This window comes from Neofelis nebulosa, chromosome 8 (assembly GCF_028018385.1).
Source record: "Neofelis nebulosa isolate mNeoNeb1 chromosome 8, mNeoNeb1.pri, whole genome shotgun sequence".
In the NCBI taxonomy this organism is placed as follows: domain Eukaryota; kingdom Metazoa; phylum Chordata; class Mammalia; order Carnivora; family Felidae; genus Neofelis; species Neofelis nebulosa.
The window spans coordinates 111,622,844-111,647,299 of record NC_080789.1 but is presented as its reverse complement, the minus strand read 5'-3'; the positions used below and the strand labels follow the sequence as shown (position 1 = coordinate 111,647,299).

The 24,456-nt window shown below is 38.2% G+C and overlaps 1 protein-coding gene across 22 annotated transcripts in view; it reads right to left on the bottom strand.

Annotated features, from left to right (window-relative positions):
* Nucleotides 1-24,456, bottom strand: part of PARD3 (par-3 family cell polarity regulator) — a 668,338-nt gene that overhangs the window by 417,436 nt on the left and 226,446 nt on the right. The window contains exon 1 of one of the 22 annotated variants that reach the window (XM_058681515.1): nucleotides 18,863-18,987. The exons of the other annotated variants lie outside the window; for them this stretch is intronic. The gene's annotated coding sequence lies outside the window, so the exon portion shown is untranslated. Of the gene's footprint in view, nucleotides 1-18,862; nucleotides 18,988-24,456 lie in introns of those variants that run through there. 22 annotated transcript variants of the gene reach the window in all.

Sequence of the window (24,456 nt, the reverse complement as noted above, 5' to 3'; positions counted from 1 at the left end):
AGAAAGCTAAGATGACAGCATTTGAAGTCTGCAAGATGTTGGCTCAAATCCAAGCTCTACCACTAACTAGCTGGGTGGCACCGGGCCAGTTACCTCTCTACACCTCAGCTTCTCTTCACCCAGAAAATGGAGGTGATAGTGATGCCAACTTTTGTGAAGCTGTGATAAAACTCGTGAGGCTCTTATGAGCATACCTGACTGAGCCTGTAGGTGTAAATGCTGAGCAAGAGAACAGGCCCAAAGCCAGTGAGCACAAGAGCCAGTGGTGGCTGATGTTGCCGTCTTCATTGGAAGCCTCATGTTCTGTTTATTCTGAAGACTAAGTGTATTACTGGGCAGGATACTCAGGGCTTAAAATAATATTAAGTTCAGCAAAAATACCACTTAGCAATTTAGAAAAACTCTATGTGACTAACTAGCTGCTTTAAATACATTCCTACATTCCTTCTCCATAGGTCTTGGGGAAGTCTAATGGTATGAGAAGAGACAGGTAAAGATGGGTAAGATTACAGCTTGTAACACAGAAACAAGACACAAAAAGTGCTAAGGGCTGGGAACTGGACCAAGGGGCTTATCAGAGAATGCTATCTCTGTGCACGCCAAACTCAGAGCTTGTGGGACACAGAGCACTGGCTACTTCCTGTAACAGGGCTACAGAAAAGGCTCTGAGACAGTCCATGCAATGGAAGGAGTTTCTTCCGGTGTCTTACGTGACTAAGGACAGCAACAGATATTAAAAAGGAGCAGTGTTAAAGAAAAACAATTTTAAAAACTAATATCCAATTTGCGGTATCCTGAAAATATATTTAGGTTTTAAAAAGCCAAATCTGAGCACACTTAACTCAAAATGCTCAATAGTTTGTTGGTATTGGCACAAAAACATTTTTCATTCACAGATACTAAACCTGCTGGGCAATTACCCTAACCAGTTTTAGGTACATGAATTACATCAGTGTTTTGTTGGTGTTTAAAAACAATGTGACAGTGAAAGTATAGGGCATTCTGTAGACAAAAGGACAATGAAATGTTCCAAACATACTCCATCCCAGGTTCTTCAAAACTAATTCACTATGGTGCCAGTTACACCATTCAGTTCAATCCCCAAGTTAAAACCTACATTTCCATAAATTGGAGCCAATAAATAGATCTTCAGGATAGCATAAAAACATTTAAAATATTCAGGGAGTTTTCACTGCTCTCCTCAAATACAGAAATATATATTAAAAAGTATTTAAATCACTGAGTGTTATGTCTTCAAATCTACAGAGACTCAAAAATTTACAAAACAAGAAAAGCTGGAGAAAAGCTAAGGCTACATTAATGATCACCCCCACAATCTAGGGAAGGAGTAATGGAGTGGAACAGTACTTCTTCTCTATACCAATATGTCTCAAATACCATCAACCTATGAAGGAGTCATGAGGAATAAGGACTTAGCTCATTAGATCATTAAGCATTCAATATTCTAAAGATATTATTAGAAAAACTATTGCGAGACATTATAAGGAAATATAGCACGGATCCATTATTTCCCATTGATCATCACATTTCCTTGTTTAAGGTCCTGAAAAGCTCCCATAATCTTTTAGAAGAGTGTCTGCACCAGAATACCAACCACCACTGGGGAATCCTAAATTCTAGATTCCACTGTTCATGACTGAACCTCTGCAGTGACACTCTGGTACCTCTGGGAGGGCACCGTGGTCTCAGAACATCACCCTGCTCTCCTCTGAGGAAGTCAACATAGTCAATACCTTGGACAGGAGACAGTAGATTTAAAACAAAATATGAATAGCCAAAGGAATGAAAGAAAATGTAAAAAGTAATAACAGTACCAGAAGAGCTACCATAGGAAACTGTAAGTCAAGACAAGACGACACTGGGTATTCACAGACTGGAGAGCAGACCAATCTAGACTGTGAGCACTATAGGGTCCACATTCCTCATCAATAGTTTTATCTCTGAAATCATAGGACATGCTGAAAAAGTCTTAATGACCCATACGCTAGAAACTGCTCAAACAATAAAAATCACTCTCACACAAAAGACACCCACAGACCACATACTACTGAAGAGGCTTAAGAGCAAATGCACAAGGGGCGCCTGGGTGGCGCAGTCGGTTAAGCGTCCGACTTCAGCCAGGTCACGATCTCGCGGTCCGTGAGTTCGAGCCCCGCGTCAGGCTCTGGGCTGATGGCTCGGAGCCTGGAGCCTGTTTCCGATTCTGTGTCTCCCTCTCTCTCTGCCCCTCCCCCATTCATGCTCTGTCTCTCTCTGTCCCAAAAATAAATAAAAAACGTTGAAAAAAAAATTAAAAAAAAAAAAAAAGAGCAAATGCACAAGAGGCTATTGCTGAGACATTTAAAACCAGGTCTTACATTTCTACACACTAACCTAAAAGAGAGGGAAATAGAAGCTCAAAAACTGGTCAAATTAGTGTTTATTTTAAAACACAAATCTGATTAGACAATTAACAACAAAGTTGCCAGAAATAAAAACAGACTTCAAGTAAACAAATTAATAGGCTGCTGTGTTTTCTATGGAAAAAGAACATTATATATAAAATGCCATCACCTAAAAACTGACCTGATTCAGTCCTGTCAGACAGTGAAATACACTTAGGCAAGTGGTAATTTATGAAGGAAAAAAGTCACTTCACAAACTGTGACATGTTTCCAAGTGTAATAAATGAACAAAATGGAATATTGCACAAGATTGAAATCTTTACTACTATTCATGCAGAAAGGCTGAAATTAACTTCTATATAATATTGTTAAAGTATAAGTTAAATTCACTCAGTAGTCTCCCCTCATAAAAAGGTAATATTAATGGAAAAATCCCTGAAATTAGTGATTCAGAGTTCCTGGTGTCAAATATTCCCAGTGGAACCTTAAAAACTGTTAGAGAGTCAGGAAATCTGCGTGTCCAGCATGTGCGTGCACTCTGGGAAGACTGGCTCAATGCCTCCCGTTCCCTAAATGGCTTCATTTCCGGATGCTAGCACTAGCTGAAGTCCCTCAGATATATGCTCACTGATAAAAAAAAAAAAAAGACACAAGATGCAAGAGGTGCGCAAAGAAATGGGTGATGACTGATAAGAGTACACGTGAAGTACTGGAAAGAAAAGAAGCTTTGCAAAGACACAAACATCAATATCCAAAGTCCTGTGTGGACATGCATTTCTACTGCTGGAAATCGCTATTCAGAGGTAGCTGTCAGTTTCATTCCATTTCCTGGGGTATGAGCTCATAGGGCTGGACTTGAAAACTTGTGGCCTCTGTACCATCATTGCATGGCAGGCTACAGCAAGCACAGAGTAAAAAGAGCAGCAATAGAAGGCTGTGTAGAAAAGGGAAGAATCAGAATCTGCTGGGATGAAACACCAGGAGAGGTGGGGCCAAAAAGCTGGGTGGGAAGAATGAAGCTCAGGATGAGTCTGTAAGGGGGGAGGGAGTCACAAGGCAAGAGGCTTCTGGAAAGAAGAGCCACCACACAAATGCAGGAGCCATGTGACTCTCCTGTAGGGCAGTCATGATCCCTCTAGGATAACATGCTGAGTTTACTCTCTTTCATATGGAGAAAGCAAACATACAGGCTCTTGCAGACCTGAAATAACAAATCTTGATTTGCAAACAAGTAATACAGCCTCACAATGCCTTTTCCACAATTCCAAAATCAAATGGCTCCAGAAACAAACCTTTTCTTCATAAGTTAGTAAGAAAGTACATTTGCCGGCAAAAGCTAACCTGAACTGATGCAAAATTGTGTACAATATGTATTTACATACATAGGTGAACACTCACATGTCTAAATCAGATTCTAAAATCAGAAAAAACTCTGGATTCTAATGCCTGGCCATAGGGATTTCAGGCAAGGTATTGTGGTACTCTCAGTGCTGTGCTGGAGTGGTTCTGGCTCTCAAGAACTGATTGTTAAGTTTTCAGGACTTCCGTGAGTGCACTGTCAGCAGAGTCATTATTAAAAATTAAATTGTACAAATTTACAATGAAATGAACTAAATTAAAGTAAAATGTAGCAAATACTTAAAACTCATCACTACTTTTTAATTTTTTTTTTTTAGCATTTTATTTATTTTTGAGACAGGGAGAGACAGAGCATGAACGGGGGAGGGTCAGAGAGAGAGGGAGATACAGAATCTGAAACAGGCTCCAGGCTCTGAGCAGTCAGCACAGAGCCCAACGCAGGGCTCGAACTCACGAACAGTGAGATCATGACCTGAGCCGAAGTCAGACGCTCAACCGACTGAGCCACCCAGGCGCCCCTAAAACTCATCACTTCTTAATTACTCTCTTTTACCTCATGTATGGTCTAAAAGTTATTTATGTCCACTGCTTCTGTACAGGAGAAACACTCTAGAATGGTATATGACTGTGTTTCCCAACTCCACAGTGACATCACACTGGCTTCCTGAACTAGGCCATGGCAGAGTACTTACATCACAGAAATTGGCAAACACTACATTAACAGTGGGTTGTTAAGCATTTGCAAATCCACCAGTGCTGGAGGCTCTCTTGAAACTATGAAGACAAAGATGAATTCATGACTACCTTGAGTATCTTACATTTAGAAATGTATAATAGATCAATAGAGGCCAAAATTTGGGAACCAGAGTCCATGAAGCAGAAGTTTTAAGAACCACAGCACCCCCTCCCTGCTGTTTGGTTTGCCATTAGGTGACAAGCCCTATAGGCAGGCTTCTTCATGCTGGTCTTCTACCCCAGTCCCAGTGCATTAAATTAGAAGTTAAGCTCCCAACCTCTAGCATGCACTCAAGCAGGGATTGTTGTCCATTTTATTCAATGCTACATCCCAAGGGCCTAGCCCAGTGCCTTGTACACAGTAGGTACAGAGTAAATATTTATTGAAGGAAGGAAGGAATTTTCCAAAGCACCATGTGGTTCAAGACGCACTGTATTTCAGTCCCATAAGGTAAGAGAAATTGCCAGTCAAAGAGACCATCTGTTAAACCTCTTCTAGTATGAGAATTCACTGGGGGCGGAGGGGGGGGGGGGGGGAGAGGGAGGGTAGGAGGTGGGGGTAGGAAAGAGGATGAGTACTCCATTATATTCATAAAGACAGAAGTATATAATATTTCCTTTACTTTCTGGTTTAAATAAGTTTTTGATTGAGTCTGAACTCTATTATTTGCAATATTATTTCTATGAAAAAATAACAACGTTCCAAATAATTTATTTTAAAATGAAGTGTTAGAACACAAACCCATTCCTAAGTTGGAGACATCAACCCTGTATTTACAGTCACCATAGCAACTTTTTCATCAAGCTCTCAGAGTCTTAATTTTACATAGAGGTAAAATCTTAAAGAAAAAAAAAAACACAAAACAAGACACCAAAAAACCAAAAACACTACCGTTCAAAACAATTAAATAATCAAAAAATCCATAAATACATATTCAAAATAATATAGAAAATGCAGAAGCTGATTTTCAGAAGATAATATTTCTTTTCAATCTTAACACATTATTTATAAGGCACTTGGAAGGTTTCATATTTATTGCGAAAGAAACCTTCATCCTGCACATAACTGCAGTATAATTGATATTTCACACATGGTATTTGCATAAGAAATACAAATGCAAAGAGAAGGGAAGGACTTCCAACACTTAAGCACCTAACATTATAAGTGCTTCCTGGACAGAAATGAAAATTTAAATCTGTCGAATCTGTAGTATGAGACTCAGAAAGACTTCCTCCCCAAGATCTAAGCTATATTCCTAAAGGGATAACAAAATTGTCTTGTTCTCTGAATCCTCTTCAGATGAATTCTAAAATTACAGGAAACTTTCAATTTGAGCCTTATACAAACAGCTATAGCCCAAGTTGGCACAACCCTGTCATGCAGTCAGCATAACGTTTGTCTCCTGAACAAAGGCAACCGTAAGTTTAGACCACACCACTGAGGATCTGTGTTGCATGTCAGCTGCCACATAACTGGGACGAGGGCCAGGTAGGCAGTTCTGGTGCCTCGACCCCAGCTATTTTTCAGAATCATCGCTACATATAACATGCAGTGGAAGCCTGTCTAAACAACCTCAACCTTAGTGTGCCTCACTTTAAGAAAACCCACATAAATGAAAACAGCAAATCTTTATCCCACCTATAGTTTTAAGTGACTACTAAGTGCCATAGGGACATAATCCACCCAGAAAAATGTCCTTACTATGTTTTTAAAACAAAATGGTATAGGGGTGCCTGGGTGGCTCAGTTGGTTAAGCGTCCAACTTTGGCTCAGATCATGACCTCATGGTTTGTGAGTTCAAGCCCCACGTCAGGCTCTGTGCTGACAGCTCAGAGCCTGGAGCCTGCTTCAGATTCTCTCTCTCTCTCTCTCTCTCTCTCTCTCTCTCTCTCTCTGCCCCTCCCCTGCTTGCAGTCTGTCTCGAAAATAAACATTAAAAAAAAAAATTGTTTTTTAAATCTTACAACATAAGATGGTAAGTGAGGAGGGGAAGACCAGGAAGAAAAAAATAAAGAAGGAAAAAGACCAAACCAGGAAAACATGAGCAGAAACTGCTATTCACCATGCATGCTTTTCAAACCACAAAGCAACACGGAGTTTTCTTATTGGATGCTGCTAAGCGTGCCACCTGCAACCTGTTCGCAGACAGAAGCCTTAACAGGAAATGTCAGACTGGTGAAGGACAGGGCACAGACAAGCTGCTATTTGCTTTTCACACTGCTGAGGAAGAGAGACCACACAATAGAACAACAAACTGTAAAGTTCTAAGTTAAGGATTTTGTTAAAAAAATTTTTTTAAATAACAGATTGATAAATGTTAGTCATTATATTTAAGAGAATCGTAATTACATTCAAACCAAGAGTTGCTTGCTGTCACTAATGAGATCTCAGAGCATGCGAATTATTTCAGAAGCAGCGGCTAGTATCCTAGGATGCATTTTTTTTCATCATGTGCATTAAGCAGAAATTTTATCAGAAGGCCAATTAATAGTCAATGTAATAGCTTTGTGGAAGGAGTACTAAATTAAGTGTGTCAACACCATGTATTTGGTGCCTGCCCCTGTCTCACACTCATCACGAAAATTACATGAGTGATGCTCCATTCCCAGAGATGATTCCCGGATCACTGGCAACTCACAACAATACTGGGTTGACAATTCCAGTTGTTTTAAACATCTGGTAGAAATAATGCCATTAAAAGCTAAGTTCCTGCAGATCTTTCACGAGTAAGCTAACACAGAAATTAACTAAAACTCTCAGCCTAACATTATTTAAAATTATGTATTTTAAAATTCCAAAAATATACATACATACATAAAATTCTGAAAACAAATCCATTCTCAAATGAACTTGATCCATTATAAACACATACAGAGAGTCCACATCAAAGGAAAACAACTTTTATTAAGTAGCTTTCATTAAAATTAAGCCAATATTATATGCATATACTAAAATGTTATCAAACTCCTCAAAAATCTAGATCACTCTAGCCCTAAAATAACTAGTTAAGTCCAGCATTAAATTTCTGTAATAATCCAAAGCAAATAAAATTTGACTAGAGAAATGGGACGAGGTGATAATAAGTTTTTCCCAGAAATGATCTAAATGTTGTCCATGCAGGTGATTAAAAAGAAAGGGTTATATAAATTTCCTGGTTCCAAATAACACCTGCCCTTATAGTACCCTAACCCAGAGGTTCTCAAAGTGTGGTCCCTACCGCTAGCATCATCTCCTGGGAATTTGTTAGAAATACAAATACTCAGGCACCTCCTCAAACCTAAGATGTCAGAAACTCTGGGGCCGAGGCCTAGAAATCTGTGTTCCTGCAAACTTTCCAGGCAATTCTAACACAAACTCAGGTTTGAGAAACACTACCCTAACATCCTAGAGACAGTAAGATGAGACCAAAGGATGAGAGCAGAGACTAACTGGAGTGTTTAATAACACATATTGTACTAAGCAACACCCATGATTTAGCTCATTTACTCTTATAATAATTTTATGATATAAAATTATTCTCATTTACAGTGGAACAACACTGGCTTGCTGACATTAAGTAACTAAACCAAAACTCTGAGAGGCAACGTAAAGCCAAAGTTTACTGTTAATCACTAATACTTGCCCATAGGCAAGGAGTATTTCTCTCCCTCTCTGCCCTCAGACTAGTGAGTTCACCCACTCAATAAATTACGTAAGATTTTAGGAAATGAACAGGTTCTGTTCATTTCAGTCTTCTATCACATATGCTTCAAAACCACACATGTGTTGATGCCATTCCACTCCTAAAAAACTAGGCAGGGCATTCACTTCAGATGGCCATTTGGTTTCTCTTTCATCAGTTCAAATTTGTATTTAATGGCTTCACTAAAGAATAACTTACACATAGCCCACCTCACCATCCTTGCAATTTGATCACTTCTTCCTGAATCCAGGCAAAGGGTCCATAGCTGGTCCATCCCTAAGCAAAATCCCAATTTCCCCCATCTAAAGGGACTAGTCGGGGAGACAGAACATAACAGGCACTCTGGGAGTACAGCCTCTACCCCACACCCTCTCAGACCTCTGGGAATGAGCAATGTGAAGGCCCAAACACCACTGCCGGCACTTGTCGACACAGAAAAACACACGGACAAGACGTCAGTAAGGATCTATCCACATGGATGTTAAAAGGAAAAATATTTATAATGGGTCTATTAGAAAGCTGGCAAAATACTCTTAACTGTATACAGTAGGAGACATGTTAAGTCACTGTACATCCACTGCATTTAAAACCTATATAACTATTAAAATACATATCAATAGGCATGGAAAGAAAACCAAACAATATACACCAGAATATTAACATATTCTATTAAATATTTAATATTGCAGAATTACAGGGGATATATTTTCTATTTTATGCTCTTTTGTTTTTCACCTCCTTACAATATTAGCGAGTTTGTAATGCAGAAATATATTATGATACATTTAAATTAGAAATTAATACAATATATATACATTCTGTCTTTTTAGAAGCTAGAAAATTATCAGCATATATGTTAATATTAAAGTAATGATGAAAAGCAATCTTAAAGTTTTAAGTTAACAATTTATATTAACAGCCAAAATGTGGCACGTTTTAATGAAACTCACTATTACGAAACTCTGAATATATTAGATGAATACATTTTTGTACAAAGAGGAAAATTAAATACTTTGCAGATTATAGCAATTACCAATAGCCATCTCATCAACAAGTTTCAGGGTTCCACTGGGAATAAATACATAGCTTTTATTTTCACTAGAATTAACTGAGCTGCTTTCCTCTTCTTTCATATTGTTTTAGATATTTAATTTATTCTTGCTGTTCAACATAATGAATGAATAATACATTAGAATTTAAGACCATCCTAGAAAGACCCCTGACAGCTAGATAAAACATGGTTATTACTGTCAGAACACAAATGAAATAATCTGAAAAGACAAAGAATTATTAGCCCACTGTCTAGTTTTCAAACACACAAAAGAGTTTTTTTTTATTTTAAACTTACTCTAAAAAGTTATTTTAACTCAATTTAGTTATTCAATATTTGATAAATTTCCTAGTCTAGAATGGCTAATGAAACTTTGAAACCGTCATGCAAATTTATGCAATAGGTGACATTATTGAACAGTTCATCAAAAAGTTAGGGGGATATTCCCATTGTCCACCCATTCAAGTCAATGAACATAAGCAATTTCTAGTAATTTATAAGAGGAAATATATTTAGAAACAAGACTACTTAATCTGCTTAGTTTCTGTATTTTCATACAACCATTTAAAAATAGAACAGTGGGGATTTCAAAGTCAGAGATACACAGCATTTTTTACCATACATTTTAAGCATAAACAACATAAATAATCTGCCAGAATCACGCCACATCATTTTCCCCCTTGGGAAGATTATAAATGTTACACATACCATATGTATTAAATAATTATGACTGGAGATAATCACAGCACACATAAAACGTATGCATCACTGCCAAGAATTTGTCTAGAGATTTATTACATTGAGACATACAGCTTTTAAACTCTGTAAGGAAATCACATGTTTAGCTCTTAATATCACACAGAAATGATAACCAAGATTGGGGGAGGGGACAGTACACACTTGGGTGAGTCTGCAATGACTGAGAACTTTCTTCTTACAGCATAATCTGACATCTGTTGCTCAAGTGGAGGCTCAAATTAATGATGAGAAAAAACACACACTGTGCAGACAGGAAAAAACATATTGCAGGCAATGACTTTGCTTAAAAATGGCTAATTAACCAGTAAATTTTGACCATCAGTTCTAGTAACTACTGAAAAATTAGCCTACATTAAATAAAAAATTTCCCATGACCTCATAAATGTTGTACTTCTATGGGTTCTAAAGCTAATGAAATGGTGACAGACAAGTTATAGAAAAGGGTTGCCGTCCTCAGGCACCTCAATTTCTATTGATCAAGCACACAGTCCTTCCATTTGATGTTTAGGTTATATCAGGTAACCAGCCTATAGTTTAAAAACTTATTTGAAAAAGCAGTAACATTTATGAACCTTCGATACTCAATGTTTGTAAGTCAAAACTCTAACTCTGTTTTTATAACTCATTTCCTACAGAAGTCTGTCCTCTATTTAAAGTAGCATGAAATTCATTACAAAGATAGAACGATACATGATGGGATGAGTGTTGTTGTTGTTGTTGTTGTTGTTGTTGTTGTGTTAAGGTGGTTTTCTGCATTACATCGAAAGCTAGCCAAACCTTGAAATCCACTGATGCAATTTTGCCTTTTCATTACATTGGCTGCTATTTTAGCAACAAAATATTTATACCTCCTAAAATACATTGAACTTAAGCACTTGTTAGAGTTGTATTTAGAAGGTTTTATTATTTTTTTGTAATTGTCATCCTAGTATCCTCAAACAGGAATACATTTCATTGAAATACTATAGACAGAAATTTTATTTAAAAAGGTGAAATCACGGGGCACCCGGGTGGCTCAGTTGGTTGGGCGTCCAACTTTGGCTCGGGTCATGATTTCACGGTTCATGAGTTTGAGTCCCACGTAGGGCTCTTTGCCTGGAGCCTGCTTCGGATTTTGCGCCCCCCCCCCCAAAATAAATAAATATTAAAAAAAATTTTTTTAAGTGAAATCACTGTGCATTTATCTTTTGATGGATAATGTTCTTTCACTCACTCCTTCTATTGGAAAGCTAGCCTGCAGTACTCTGACCTCTCTAGAAGAAGGTTCTAGTGACAAAGACTAGACAGAACAAGTATCTGAGCCAGTCAACACTTCTGCTTCCTCTGGGTGACCATGCCCAGACAAGTTCAACAAGTAGATACCATCTCACATAGAAGAGTGCACTCTGTCAACAAAAATCACGCTATCTTTAATCAATGTTGCCAAGGATCTAGTAATAAGGCAAGAATTTTTGCTGGACCCTCTCACAGTTAAGCCAACTTAGTGAAAAGAAAATCCCACAAGCTCTGTGAAATCAGCCATGGTTCATTTGTTGATTCCTTAAAAAGGCAGTCGAAGTACCTGTCTGTGCTATGGATGGATGCACTGACATACACTGAGGAAGACACAGTCCCTGTGTGTCACCATATAATATGCAGATCATTGCAGAGACTCTCTGTCTCTAATGTATTGGAACTTATACCACATATAGAAACTGAATCTTTCCCTTACATTATGGTGAAACATAAAAAATCTCAAGGAAATCACAGAGGCTTAAGGAAAAAAAATGTCCCTCCTCAGGGCTTATATATTTTAAAATCACTCCATATTTGGAGATAATTAGCACTTCTTTCCAATGCAGAAAAAAAGAAATCTTTGTTGTCTTTTAACTATAATTATTTAAAAATAAAACGGCAGGAGTACGAAAAATTAAAATTTTTCACCTCAAAAACAGAATGTTTTTCATCAAATAATCCATTCATTTTTACCTAGTTACTACTCTTACAATGTTTCTGGACAACTGCAATCTAAAACATCATAAGGACAATGTATTGTATTACATAGGCCCTTCACTTTAGAACAAGAGCTCTACTCATGTATGTTAACTTAATGCCATGAGCACTAGAGAGATTCTCTCACCATTATTGAGCTCTCCAGAGCCCCAGCTATAAAAATATGTTAGAATTGAATATCTTCTTCAAAATGCATGCAAAAAAGACTGGCCCTAAATCAACTGAAGATATATTTAAAAAAAAAAAAAAAAAAGTCCCATATAAATTATGTTAACTCACATTGAAATTTCATAGCCCAGTATTTATAGCCAAGCCAAATCACAGAAATTTGCATAAATAGACCTCAAATGAGGGCGAGAAATGTTCACATTCTGATGTACACAGCTGACCAGTTTGGTTTCTCTGGGAAGCAAGGTAGGATGACATGGCCACCAACATCAACAGCCCCACCCTGGGAACTGTTTTTAACTAACTTAGCAACCAAACAATCAAAATATCTTAAAAGTGACACATATCCTACACAAATAACAGTTTTCTAATCCACTGAGTACATTCACTTACTCAAATATACACAGGTAACAGAATCTAACAGTTTGCTTTAGTATGAAAGAGGCCGAGACTTCTGCCCCTACATCTAGCTCTAGGCTTAAGGTATATCAAGAGAGCTGAGAAATTTGAACCAGTTACATCTACACACTAAAAATACTAGAGGCGCCATTTTAAGCAAAATACTAGGGGCACCAGGGTGGCTCAGTCGATTAAGCATGTGACTCTTGATTTAGGCTCAGGCCATGATCTCATGGTTTTGTGAATTCAAGCCCCATGTCGGGCTCTGCACAGCTGGCAGTGTGGAGCCTGCTTGGGATTCTCTCCCTCTGCCCCTCCCACACTCATGCTGAGTCTGCCTCTCTTAAGCAAGGAAGGGAGGGAGGGAGGGAAATATTAAGGAGGAGTACTAGAAGTAAGGCCCAGTGAAGTGTAAGTCCCCAGCCACCCAGCTCTGGACCAAGACCCAGACACCAAGCAAGGATCAGTCAAGGCAGGAGGAGCCATAACAGGTCAGGTGGGCACAGAAACTTCTCCACAAATAAGCAAATATTATAGCTTTGGTTTTGGTCACATAAGGATGATAGGCATCAGAAACATCAGCCATAAATGGGGAGAGAGGCCAAACCAGTCTGCTCCCAAAGGCCTTTCCAAGGCAAAGGAAGGACACCACAGGCAGAAGGAACTGTGACTTCACCAGGATTGTTTGATGCATTTGGGAGAGACAAAAATCTCTTAGAACAGCAGAGCAGCAATGTTATTTTATTGTCACCGCAAACTTTGCTCTTTTTTTCTTTTCTTTGGCCGTGCTACAAAAAAGAACTGCTCAATGAGACCTGAGGTAAGAGAAAGACACCATATAACTGTGCATATTCAAAATTGTGTCTTGGGCAACAGTGTCTCTAAAAACACCTATAATCACACTTTGGACTCAGTGCTTCACAAAATAAATTAAAAAAAATTCTCAAGCAAATTATCATTTAAATCTTAGTATTCAGGAATCAAATATTACATTCAACTGACTTTAAGCTTTAAGGAGCTTTAGGAAATGGACTTAGAAAGCACTTAAAATGTCAAGATAATTATCATTAGAATATAACAGTAAAACCTGCTGAAACTTTATATCAATGATCCCTTGAAAGGACTCTTTGCCCTCAGATAAAGCAGCAAACACTCAAACATGCTAAAAAACAACGCTACATGATACAACGAAACAAATGCACTATGTGACTGTTCTTTAAAACAGACTGACATACACGCTGGGTGATATTCTGGTGAGAACTGAAGACAAGGGTGGGAAATCATGATGAATCAACCTTTCAGCTCTTATCTGCAGCCAGGTTCAGAGCCGGGAAATGACAAACCACATGCTGCACTGGTTGCCAGACAGGGTTCCTGGGTTGAAGCCACCAAAGGGGCATATGGACGGGAAGCTCCCAGGTCTCCTCTCCAGTCCACTGAATCCGAGTTCCCAGAGTGGGACTCCAAAGGAGCCATACAAAAAAAATGGCCTGGGGCTGTGATTCCCAGACAGGTTTTACAGTCGGAGAAAATAAGGCCTTTGAAGGTCTTTGAACAACAACAGAATAATTGCAAAAAATGGTATATTGAATAAATGAGCAGTCTCAGATGAACTACAAAGAGGTAAAGAAAGATAAACGGGTGAATGTAAAGGAGATCTGGCTCAGTGGAACACGCTCAATGTGCCCAATGCATGTTTTCTATGGAACATTCTAATGACAGCAAATTACCATGAAAGAAAATTTGGGAAGAAAAAAAAGCACAGAACAATAAGCAAGAGACAGAAAAGCTTATATTAATCAAGTATCTGCGTTTTGGAAGAGAAGTCTTGTTTTTGTTTTTGTTTTTTGTTAACCCCACTGGACCAAATGAACTGTAGCACATAAAGACGCAATGTTTTGTTCCAAAGAGGAGTAAGACCCTCACCATAACATTTACAATACTACAAAAGACTATCAAATTCTGGAAGGCAGACCCCGTGGCTGGCATCCTGAGGCTCTGGTGAGGTAAATACTAAAACTGCCTACCGCTGTTTTATGTATTTTACTGCGAGACTATTGATGCATTTAATGCACAAATGCCAGCCATTCCAGGCCAAGATACAGAAACTTAGTGTGGATGTGCTTTACAGTAATGCTGATTCCAACATTTACCAACCGTCAGCTATTCTAGTGCCAATTAGCACCTTAAAAATCATGTGTAAATATTTGAAAAACATGTTAGCAATTAAAGGGAGGAAATATTCCACATTAAAATCAGGAAGAGGTTTTAGGTTAAATACTAAAAGGTAACTGCATTCTCAGAAAACCCAAGTTTCGCAACACAACACAAAATGCTATGAGCACTCTCAACCAAAAATACAACATGTAGATCCTATTTAAAACTCAGTAAATGCCAATTATTATTTACTGCTTCCAAAGCTAATAGGTCCTCTAATTGAACATAAGAGGTTTTAAACTTTGTGCGTCATTAACTTATACTCCATGTTAGTAATAAAGTGTTAACAAATGCTCCCAGTGAACTAAGAATGTGAACAATTCTGAATAAATACAGCCTAGGATCTTTCCTTGCCCTAACTTTTTGCCTTTTCTAAACAATAGGAAAAGGTAGAGTGTCCAGTTTGACTTAAAGTCAAGCTTCTAAAAAGAAGAACATAAATTTCTCATAATGTAAAGACTTCACATTTTAAGCAGAATACTAACAGTTCAAAAAGAATCTTAATATAAACTGAAAGAAACTTAATATACCAAGTTACAGTTAAAGCCAATGACAATAGCTCTTCATTAGGAATAAGAATCTCACACTATTAGGGCCATCTTTTAAATTATTGAGCCTTAAAACTGGAACAGAGGTTATTAATAGCAGGAATTGATATATTCTTATTAAAGCCACACCAACTGTTCAGAATGAGAAAAGTATAAAAGCATTCATTGATGGGGAAAGTCTAGGAAACTAATAGTAAGATACTTAGATGACATTGAGTAAAGCCAAATGATGGCATTTGACAATGTATTAATTGGCGGAAAATGGATAGTCTTTTGAGAACAGTTACTGGAACATTACCTTTCAAGACATGGACGATGTGGTCCCAATCCGTTCAAACAGAACAGTGCCACTGTTCTATTTAAAGAAAATATTGTGAAGTTTTAGTTCTATTTTAAAATTCAATTAGAAAACAAAACCTTGTACTTTGCATGCATGGGAAAATGATCTCCCAGGAAATTTTTAAATCAGAAATAACTAAGAAACAAAGAAAACTTTAGGATCACAGAATAAGAAATACTTCAATTTTTGCTTTAACTATTAGAAAGCCTTGAACAGGGGCGCCTGGGTGGCTCAGTCGGTTGAGCGTCTGACTTCGGCTCAGGTCATGATCTCACGGTTCATGACTTCAAGCCCCATGTCAGGCTCTGTGCTGACAGTTCGGAGCCTGGAGCCTGCTTCGAATTCTATGTCTCCCTCTCTCTCTGCCCATCCCTTGCTTGCATTCGGTCTCTACCTCTCTCAAAAATAAATAAACATTAAAAAAAATTTTTTTTAAAAGAAAGCCTTGAACAAAGGAAGTGAATTACATAACCTCCATGCCTGAATGTGTATCTTACTATCCTTACTTTTCCTAATGCTCTTAATATGTTTTAGTCTTTTGTAATCATAAGGCATCTTTATAAGGCCAATTCATCCAAGTTCAGGTGCCATCCCATTCCTTGAGGAATACTCTTCTGCACACCTACCTACATACCACCCATCCAAAGGGGTAGGCCCTTGGCAGACATAGGTTTTCCTCATGACTGTTTCATGACCCCCAGCCACTGCCAGGATATCATCATTGCCACCACCCTGCACCATACCCTTCTAGCCGCAACTGATGACATCAGGGTGGGACCTTTGATCTAAACTGGCACAACTGCATTATCTCTCTAGAGATAATGCAAGTGGGACTGAGAGACTGCAGGAGGCTAGAACTATGATACTAAAAAATTAGTGATGTGAGGTTGACAAATTAGAAACATGGAAATGGGGCAAAGAATGCTGCTCTCAGGAAGGAAGAATGAAGAAGAATTCCAGAAGCAAGCAAGAAATCAGGGACCCAGAGAGGTACTTTTGTGGTTCCTAATATAACACCTTTTTTAGTTCTTGTTCCCATTGATTTCCTATGCTAGTGAGGTATGAAGAACAATTTCATTCTTTTCTTCTTAAGCTAACTTGATTTCACTATTGTCATGTGGAACATCAAGAAACTAAACTGAATATACTCTAACATCCTACATGCGACAAAGATTTAACATATACAACTGTGCTACCACACTTCAATTCCTTGGCTTACGATAATTTAGATAAACAAAATTATAGGGTTTGTTTGTTTGTTTTCTGTCCATATCTGTTCCAATCATGAGCTTCAAAGGTTACTGACTAACCCTCCCCATACACTCTTTTCCTTCCAACTAGCCCACTGTCTTTACGGTGCTAAGTTCAACTTCTTAAATATCTATAAAAGGATACTGCTGGCTCCCAGATTGTCTCTATTCCATACAAAATCTCTCTAGACACACAGATACACCTGATCACATCCCACCACCAAGCATGGAAGGTCAAGGAAGGTATAGCGTTGGTTTGATTTTCTCTCTCAGCCACTTGCACAGCAATGACCAATGGATGCAGCAGTTCCACCTGGACAGAGGAATATCCATCACCAAACAATAGTAACTCTATGGTCTCCTTTTCTCCACCCTTTCCAAAGTGTTCTTATTAGAACGTGTTTTTATCAGAGTGGATTGGGGCAGAAAAACAAGTTAGAATCTACTAAGTTACTTGAAAAGGAGGGATTATGTTTTATTCAGTTTTGTAGCCTCAGTGCCCAAAACATCATATAGGGTATAGTACACGCATAGAAAATAATTAGCAACCAGAATTACTACCAGAAAATATAAAAGGTATGATGAAAGTATTACTATTATCTTGCCAGACTGTTTTACAATTAAAGAAGAAAATGACTGTGGTGTTACTCACTGTATATAACATAGATAAACCAAGACCTTTCAAACGTGCATCCTTTATAAGATGCTCAACATTTCTTAGCTCCTACTTAATTTTGCGTGTGGATTGCACATCTCCTTGCTCAAAAATATTAAGTAAATCATTATATCTCTCATTGCTATATCCCAAATGATCTAGCACTGCCATTGCAGAGGCTCATTAATACTTGCCCATTTCAAAACCAATCTGAGTGATGCTGTTACAAACTTTTTGGTAGCCATTGGTCTTAATAAAAATTCTGCTTCATTGTATTCGCCATATGAATTATAAGCAAGAATGATGTAGTAAACTCTCAAAATTGCATTGTTCTTTAGAACAACTGAGAAAATAGTTATTGTTCCTACTAACTCATTTCCTTGGGAATGGGTTCTATCTCCTTTCTGACAGTCCCCTTGACTCTGTAACACTACACTGCAAGGGGGTAAAGCTGACCTACTACAAAGAAAGGGTCTGCCTCAGCTTCCATTACACAATGCCCTCCCCCCAAAATGTGAAAGATTATCTTTTATTCCAATTAGGCCGAACTGATGATTAATTACATAAAGGCAGGCTGCTTCTAAACTCACACAGTTGCTATTTCCTCTGCCTGGGATAAAATCCTCCCTTAGAATTAAAAGCCTCTCTCTCTCTCTCTCTCTCTCTCTATCTCTATCTCTATCTCTCTCTCGTAGTCTTGCACCCCTATGCCAAATCTCTCCCTCTTTTTAATTCCTCTGTCCTTCTTCATGTCTTTTTAGTATGGGTACCATACTCTGCCTTCTATTTCAATTACTCATACACATCTTACCAGAGCTCAGTTTGACTGAATTGATTTTATTGGGAAAGTAGTATCTTTCATTGATCCAAGATAAAAAGACTTGTAGGCTAGCTAATACAAACTTGTTACCGTTTCAATAACCATTCCTTGGGTGGAATGCCTTGACCAATGACTTGTAACAGCTAATACCTGGAATCACTCACGCATTTTTAGGCAAGGGTTACAAACTCCAGAGAATTACCCGGGCACATTTCTTGAGTCCAATTTTACTTTAAACTGTAAGCTTCTAGAGCTTCCACAAGACTGTCTAAAAGGAAAGTGAAACACTGAGATGTAAATTCTGCCTGAGTTTACATTCGTCATCAGTTAGAAGAACAGACATATCAACCAAAGAGAAAACCCGATTGCTACCTTTTTAACATCCCAGCAAATCAAGATTCCTTAAGTGAATACCACTCGTCAATGCCACAATTTCCTCTACAAATGATCATTCCGAAGTTTAATAAATGGAGTTACTCACCCAACAGAAAGACACACAATAACTGATGAAAAGGATGACTCCCAGGACAGCAATGAAATCTGACCTTCCTTACTCGATGAGAATAGAAGTGACTATAACAACAAAAATGCACTTCAGAGGCTTCTTCAGCTCCCACTTGTCAAAGTGAAGAAGAGCACAATAGATGTCGTTTTAAATGATCCTGGGAGCGGAACTCAGATTGTTTATGTTATATGGAACCAGGCATTTAACATGAGTCTGTGAAGAGAGAAGTTTTCTTTCTTAACAAAATATCTTTTATTAAGTAAAGGATTCTGCAAATTTGAATTAGAAGCTGACATTTGTCGTGTGCCTTAATTATCAGCATCATAAAAACCAGTTCATTCTACCAAGCACACAGTGTCAGAGTCATTCAAAATACTGGTAAATGTCTGGCTTCCCAAGAAAAATTACTTAAGACCTAACATAGGAAAAACCATAGCTAATGATGACTCCTGAAAAAAGAATCAGAGCCTAGAAACAGAATTTTGGGAGACTCTCCTGGACTGTAGAACACAGATTTTATCATGCTCGGAATATGTTTTCCAGTAGGCTCTGTACTGGGGTATTGGTACATATGATATTTCTCAAACCCAGAGCATCCACTTTTCAAGAGTAGGCCATTCAGAGAAAGTTAGATGCCACAGAAACTTGTCAAAAAGCAAATATTTTTATATATTTCTCATTCTAATGCTTAAAGAGTTTTACAGGTTATTGTTTTATTTGTTTTTGTTTTGAGTTTAAGGGGTTGTTATGTGCTTAGGACTTGATTAATGAAAAAAAGGCATAAGCCTAGTATAGACGATGTCACAGAAAACTAAAACCATCTACTAATGAAACTATGTCTGTTTTTTGGTTTCCTCTATGTTATATATATCTTCACAATTTTACTTTGATAACGAATGCAATTCCTCTGTTTGAGAAAGTTGGTGTCAACAGATGCAAGATCTTTATTTTAAAATTTTCAGGAGGGCACCTGGGTGGCTCATTTGGTTAAGCATCCGACTTCGGCTCAGGTCATGATCTCGTGATTTGTGAGTTCGAGCCCTGCGTCGGGCTCTGTGCTGACAGCTCAGAGCCTGGAGCCTGCTTCAAATTCTGTGTCTCTCCCTCTCTCTGCCTCCCTCATGCCTATGCTCTGTCTCTCTCTGACTCTCAATAATAAATAAAGGTTTAAAAAAAAAGTTTTCAGTGAGACAGAAGCCTTCAAGAAGGACCTACATCCTAAAATCTGGTTGAGGAGAGGGAGCATTAAGGGAACAACAGAAAGCACAACATGTCCACTAACTTCATGTTAAGGCTTTTTTCTTTTGAGATGATGGTGCTAAATTATGATCACGTTTTCATGAGTTGCAAGGAGAGCTAAGGGAATTAACTGTCAGCACTTCATTTTGATCTGTTGAGGTATTTGGAACTAACACAGCATTTTCATGCCAAAATAACAGAATTCTAGATCAAATTAGTCTCTGTCCTTTCCCTCTGGGCATGTACTCAGGTGAGGGCTCCCTCAAACCACTATGTGGGCTAAGATTTTAAAGCAAAAAAAGTATTAGTGTAATTTTCCTGTAAACAGTAAGAACAGGTTTTCCAGTAAAAACAGGTGTCACTGCCATTCAGCACCAAGTGTGCAGCAGGTGAGGGAACCGGGGGCGGGGGGTGGGGGGAATACTATCTTGGTTACTCCAAATGTCTGGTGCAAACTACACCCTTTCAGAAATACCCAGGGTGGTGAGGTAAGGAGGAATGATAGCAAAAAATCCCCTTTACCACCATCCCAAATATTATGTGGTGGGAATAAATTACTCCAGCTTTACACTGTCTTCACCATGGCAATCACAAAGGTGAAATGCTAGGGATCCTACCTTGCTGAGGGTTGACCAATTGCTTTGCATTTGTCCTTGAATCCCAAACCAGTATTTCATGTGTGGTGCACACTGCAGAAGCCATGCTAAAATGTCATTTTGCTCACCAGACGTTCTAGTCATCAGTGAAGTGCATTTAAGACCATCAATTGGCAGTCTTAATACAGACATTAAGGGCCCCACACACCTTCCCCATGGCATCAGAAGCACCAAGCTCACACAGATGTTTACTCTGCAGGTCTATTCTGTTTTCTGTCTTCCAAGTCTCTTGTCAGAAATTCTATGGGAGGATTACCATTTTAATTTTTTAAAAATCTATCATTCCCATAAACGTTAATAGCACTTTTTAAGTTTATTTATTTTGAGAAAGACAGAGAGAGCATGGGGAGGGGCAGAGAGAGAGGAGAAAGAATCCCAAGCAGGCTCCGCACCGTCGTCAATGCGGAGCCTGATGCAGGGCTCAAACATACGAACCATGAGATCATGACCTGAGCCAAAGTCAAGAGTCAGGTGCTTAACTGATTGAGCCACCCAGGCGCCCCAAGACCACTTTTTTAAATCAAGCAGAACGTAAATAATTTTCAAACAAATGAATCATCGCCTTCTGGAGGAAGAAGAGGCGCAAAGAGGAATATGGTCTTTTAAGCTACTTAATGATTTTTATTTAATTTTTAAAACGTCCATCTTTCCATGAACACCAGTTAATTCTATCCTATACTAACTGTGACACTACAACCATTCATCCTTCTAAATACAACCATATTTTGTACCACCATCCTCCCAGTTACCCAGTCTAAAAGCTTAGTAATATATGAAATTTAGACAAAAATGAACTTTTGGGGTTTTTATCATCTTGAAAATTAGAGTTTAAACATTTGTTTTAGAAAGAGTTGATAGAGTCACAGGGCTAAACAGAAGTATTTATATATTACTGCACAGGATATTATGAAGCATCTCACAAATTCTATATCCAACTTATATTTAACAAAAGTTAATTCACTGTGAAAAATTTTGCTAATATGAGAATACAAAACACTATGTTTTAGGTATAGAATCTGTACCTAAAATTCATACCTGTCTTAAAAATAACTAAAGTAAGTCAGTGTTACAATAAAGATTAAGAACATCATCTAATATCTTGGTGCCTGGCGGGAATAAGAAATTGCATGTTATAATGGAAAGAGCTTAAATTTTGGAGGATCACAAATCTGTCAGCAATTACTGGTTCTATCACCTTGGACTACTGACCTTTTCCATTCATGAAATGAAGTTAATGATTTCTACTTCAAAGGGTTTTTTTTTTTTTTTGAGGAGAAATTATATATATATATCAATTAATTCATCCTCTTGTAGGTAAATTATATATACCGAATACCCAAATAAAAGGCTTTTTATTCATACATAACTAAATGCTATTTTCTATTTAAAAACATAAATGCTACAACAGAAAATGTCCCTTAACTCAATATCTTTTCCATATTCCATTGTCACTACCAGAACCTCAATTTTTTTCAGGGAACTATTTTTCTCTGCCTGGCTATGTGACATTGTAATTTCATTTCATTTTCAGGATTTGCTTAAGAAAGGGCAAGAGACTCAATTATAGCCCACAAGTCATCAGGTGAAGTCTTCTGTGGGCTTGGGGAGTAGGTTTCCAACTCACGCAGCTGGAATGTGTAGGAAAGAACGGCTGTAATTCCGTTGTGACTCTGAGAGCAAGCCCACATGCTGAGAATGACAAAAGGAATCTGGTCCTTGAGAACACTACTGAATTACCTAATAAAACCCCACCCCTCATTCTGGAATATGTAATTATGCAAAGTATACATTCTCTGTCGTTTGACGTGAATTTTCTATTATGCATATATATTGATTGAGTAGACATATTTTGTTTTTTTTTGTTTTGTTTTTTAATTTTTTTTTAACGTTTATTTATTTTTTGAGACAGAGAGAGACAGAGCATGAACAGGGGAGGGGCGGAGAGAGAGGGAGACACAGAATCTGAAACAGGCTTCAGGCTCTGAGCTGTCAGCACAGAGCCCGACGCGGGGCTCGAACTCACGGACCGTGAGATCATGACCTGAGCCAAAGTCGGACGCTTAACCGACCAAGCCACCCAGGCGCCCCGAGTAGACATATTTTGTAAGAATATGAAAGCATGTTTTATCATTACAGTCTATAATTGTAAGTTGTCAATATAATTTTCATATATTTATGGAATAAAAATAACCAACACTTTTCAAATGCTTACTATAATTCATTTCTTACAACAAACTTCTGAAGTAGAGACCTCTCTTATCCCCATTTTAGAGATAGGTTAACTGAGGTCCAGAAACACCAAGTAACATGTCCACACACATAGAACTATTAACAGGAAGCCAAGACTAAGCTCTAGCAAACTGGCACTCAAGCCCATTCTCATAATGTTAAGCAATACGGTCTATCAAATAAATAACTCTAAAATAAATTTAGACCATTAGTAATATTAATTGCTGGCCAGAAACCTAAGATAATTTATTGTCCAATTATACCCAATTATGGGAGCTAGTTTAATTATATCAAGACAGTTCTTCATCTGGTCACTACTAAAGACCATATGGCCAGATAAAAGACATAATAATTTAAAAAAATCATATTTTTCTTAACTCAGTAAACAGCTTGCTCTTTAACAACTTTATGTTTTAGATCATTCTTAAAATCTCCGTTTTTAAAGAGTGACTTCGATGGATAGTATGCCTGGGAACCTCTGCTTTAGGTAATTATATATATGGCATTCAAAGGAGGGGATGGAGGCGCTTCAAGATCACATGAAAGCTTACAACAAAGGCTCATCGCTGGGGGTGGGGCTGGGGAAGAAAAGCAGATAACAATCTCCAAAAAGGGTAGGATTCAAATTGTCATGATTACATTTTCATAATTTGTCCTATTTTCTAAACGGTAAAAACAAAAACAAAATGTCATGATTCTTACCAAAGAAAAATTCAGTACTGATTTTCAATGATTAAACATAGTCCAATTAACTGACAATTGATACTCCAACTCCATACAGTCCACTGATCCAGGGGTCACCCCAAGGAGAAAGCAGGGAGCAGGAAGGGGGTTCTTCTTAGGACACAGGATCCAAGGCTCAGTCAACAGCCCTTGCAAGGGGAGGGGTGGAGGGCAACAGATGGGGGGTGGGGGTGGGGAGGGTGTAGGAATAATGCCCAGCCCTATCAACACCATAGCACATAATGAAATTTTCTATCTTGCAAAACGTTTTGAACTTTTTCTTCCCAGAGACTAACTAAAAGACAGAGCACATGCATTTCTGAAAGTGATATGAACACAAAGCACCTCTGTGCACCATTTCTACACAGTTCATTAAAAGCATCAGCAGGGGCACCTGAGTGGCTCAGTCGGTTAAGTGTCCAACTTCGGCTCAGGTCATGATCTCGCAGTCTGTGAGTTCAAGCCCCGTGTCGGGCTCTGTGCTGACAGCTCAGAGCCTGGATCCTGTTTCAGATTCTGTGTCTCACTCTCTCTCTGACCCTCTGTATTCATACTCTGTATCTTTCTGTCTCAAAAATAAATAAACGTTAAGAAAAAAAAAAATTGAAAACAAAATGTATTGAAAAAAAAAAAAAAAGCATCTGCAAAGTGGGGCACCTGGGTAGCTCAGTGGGTTAAGCGTCCCACTTCAGCTCAGGTCATGACCTCACGGTTTGTGAGTTC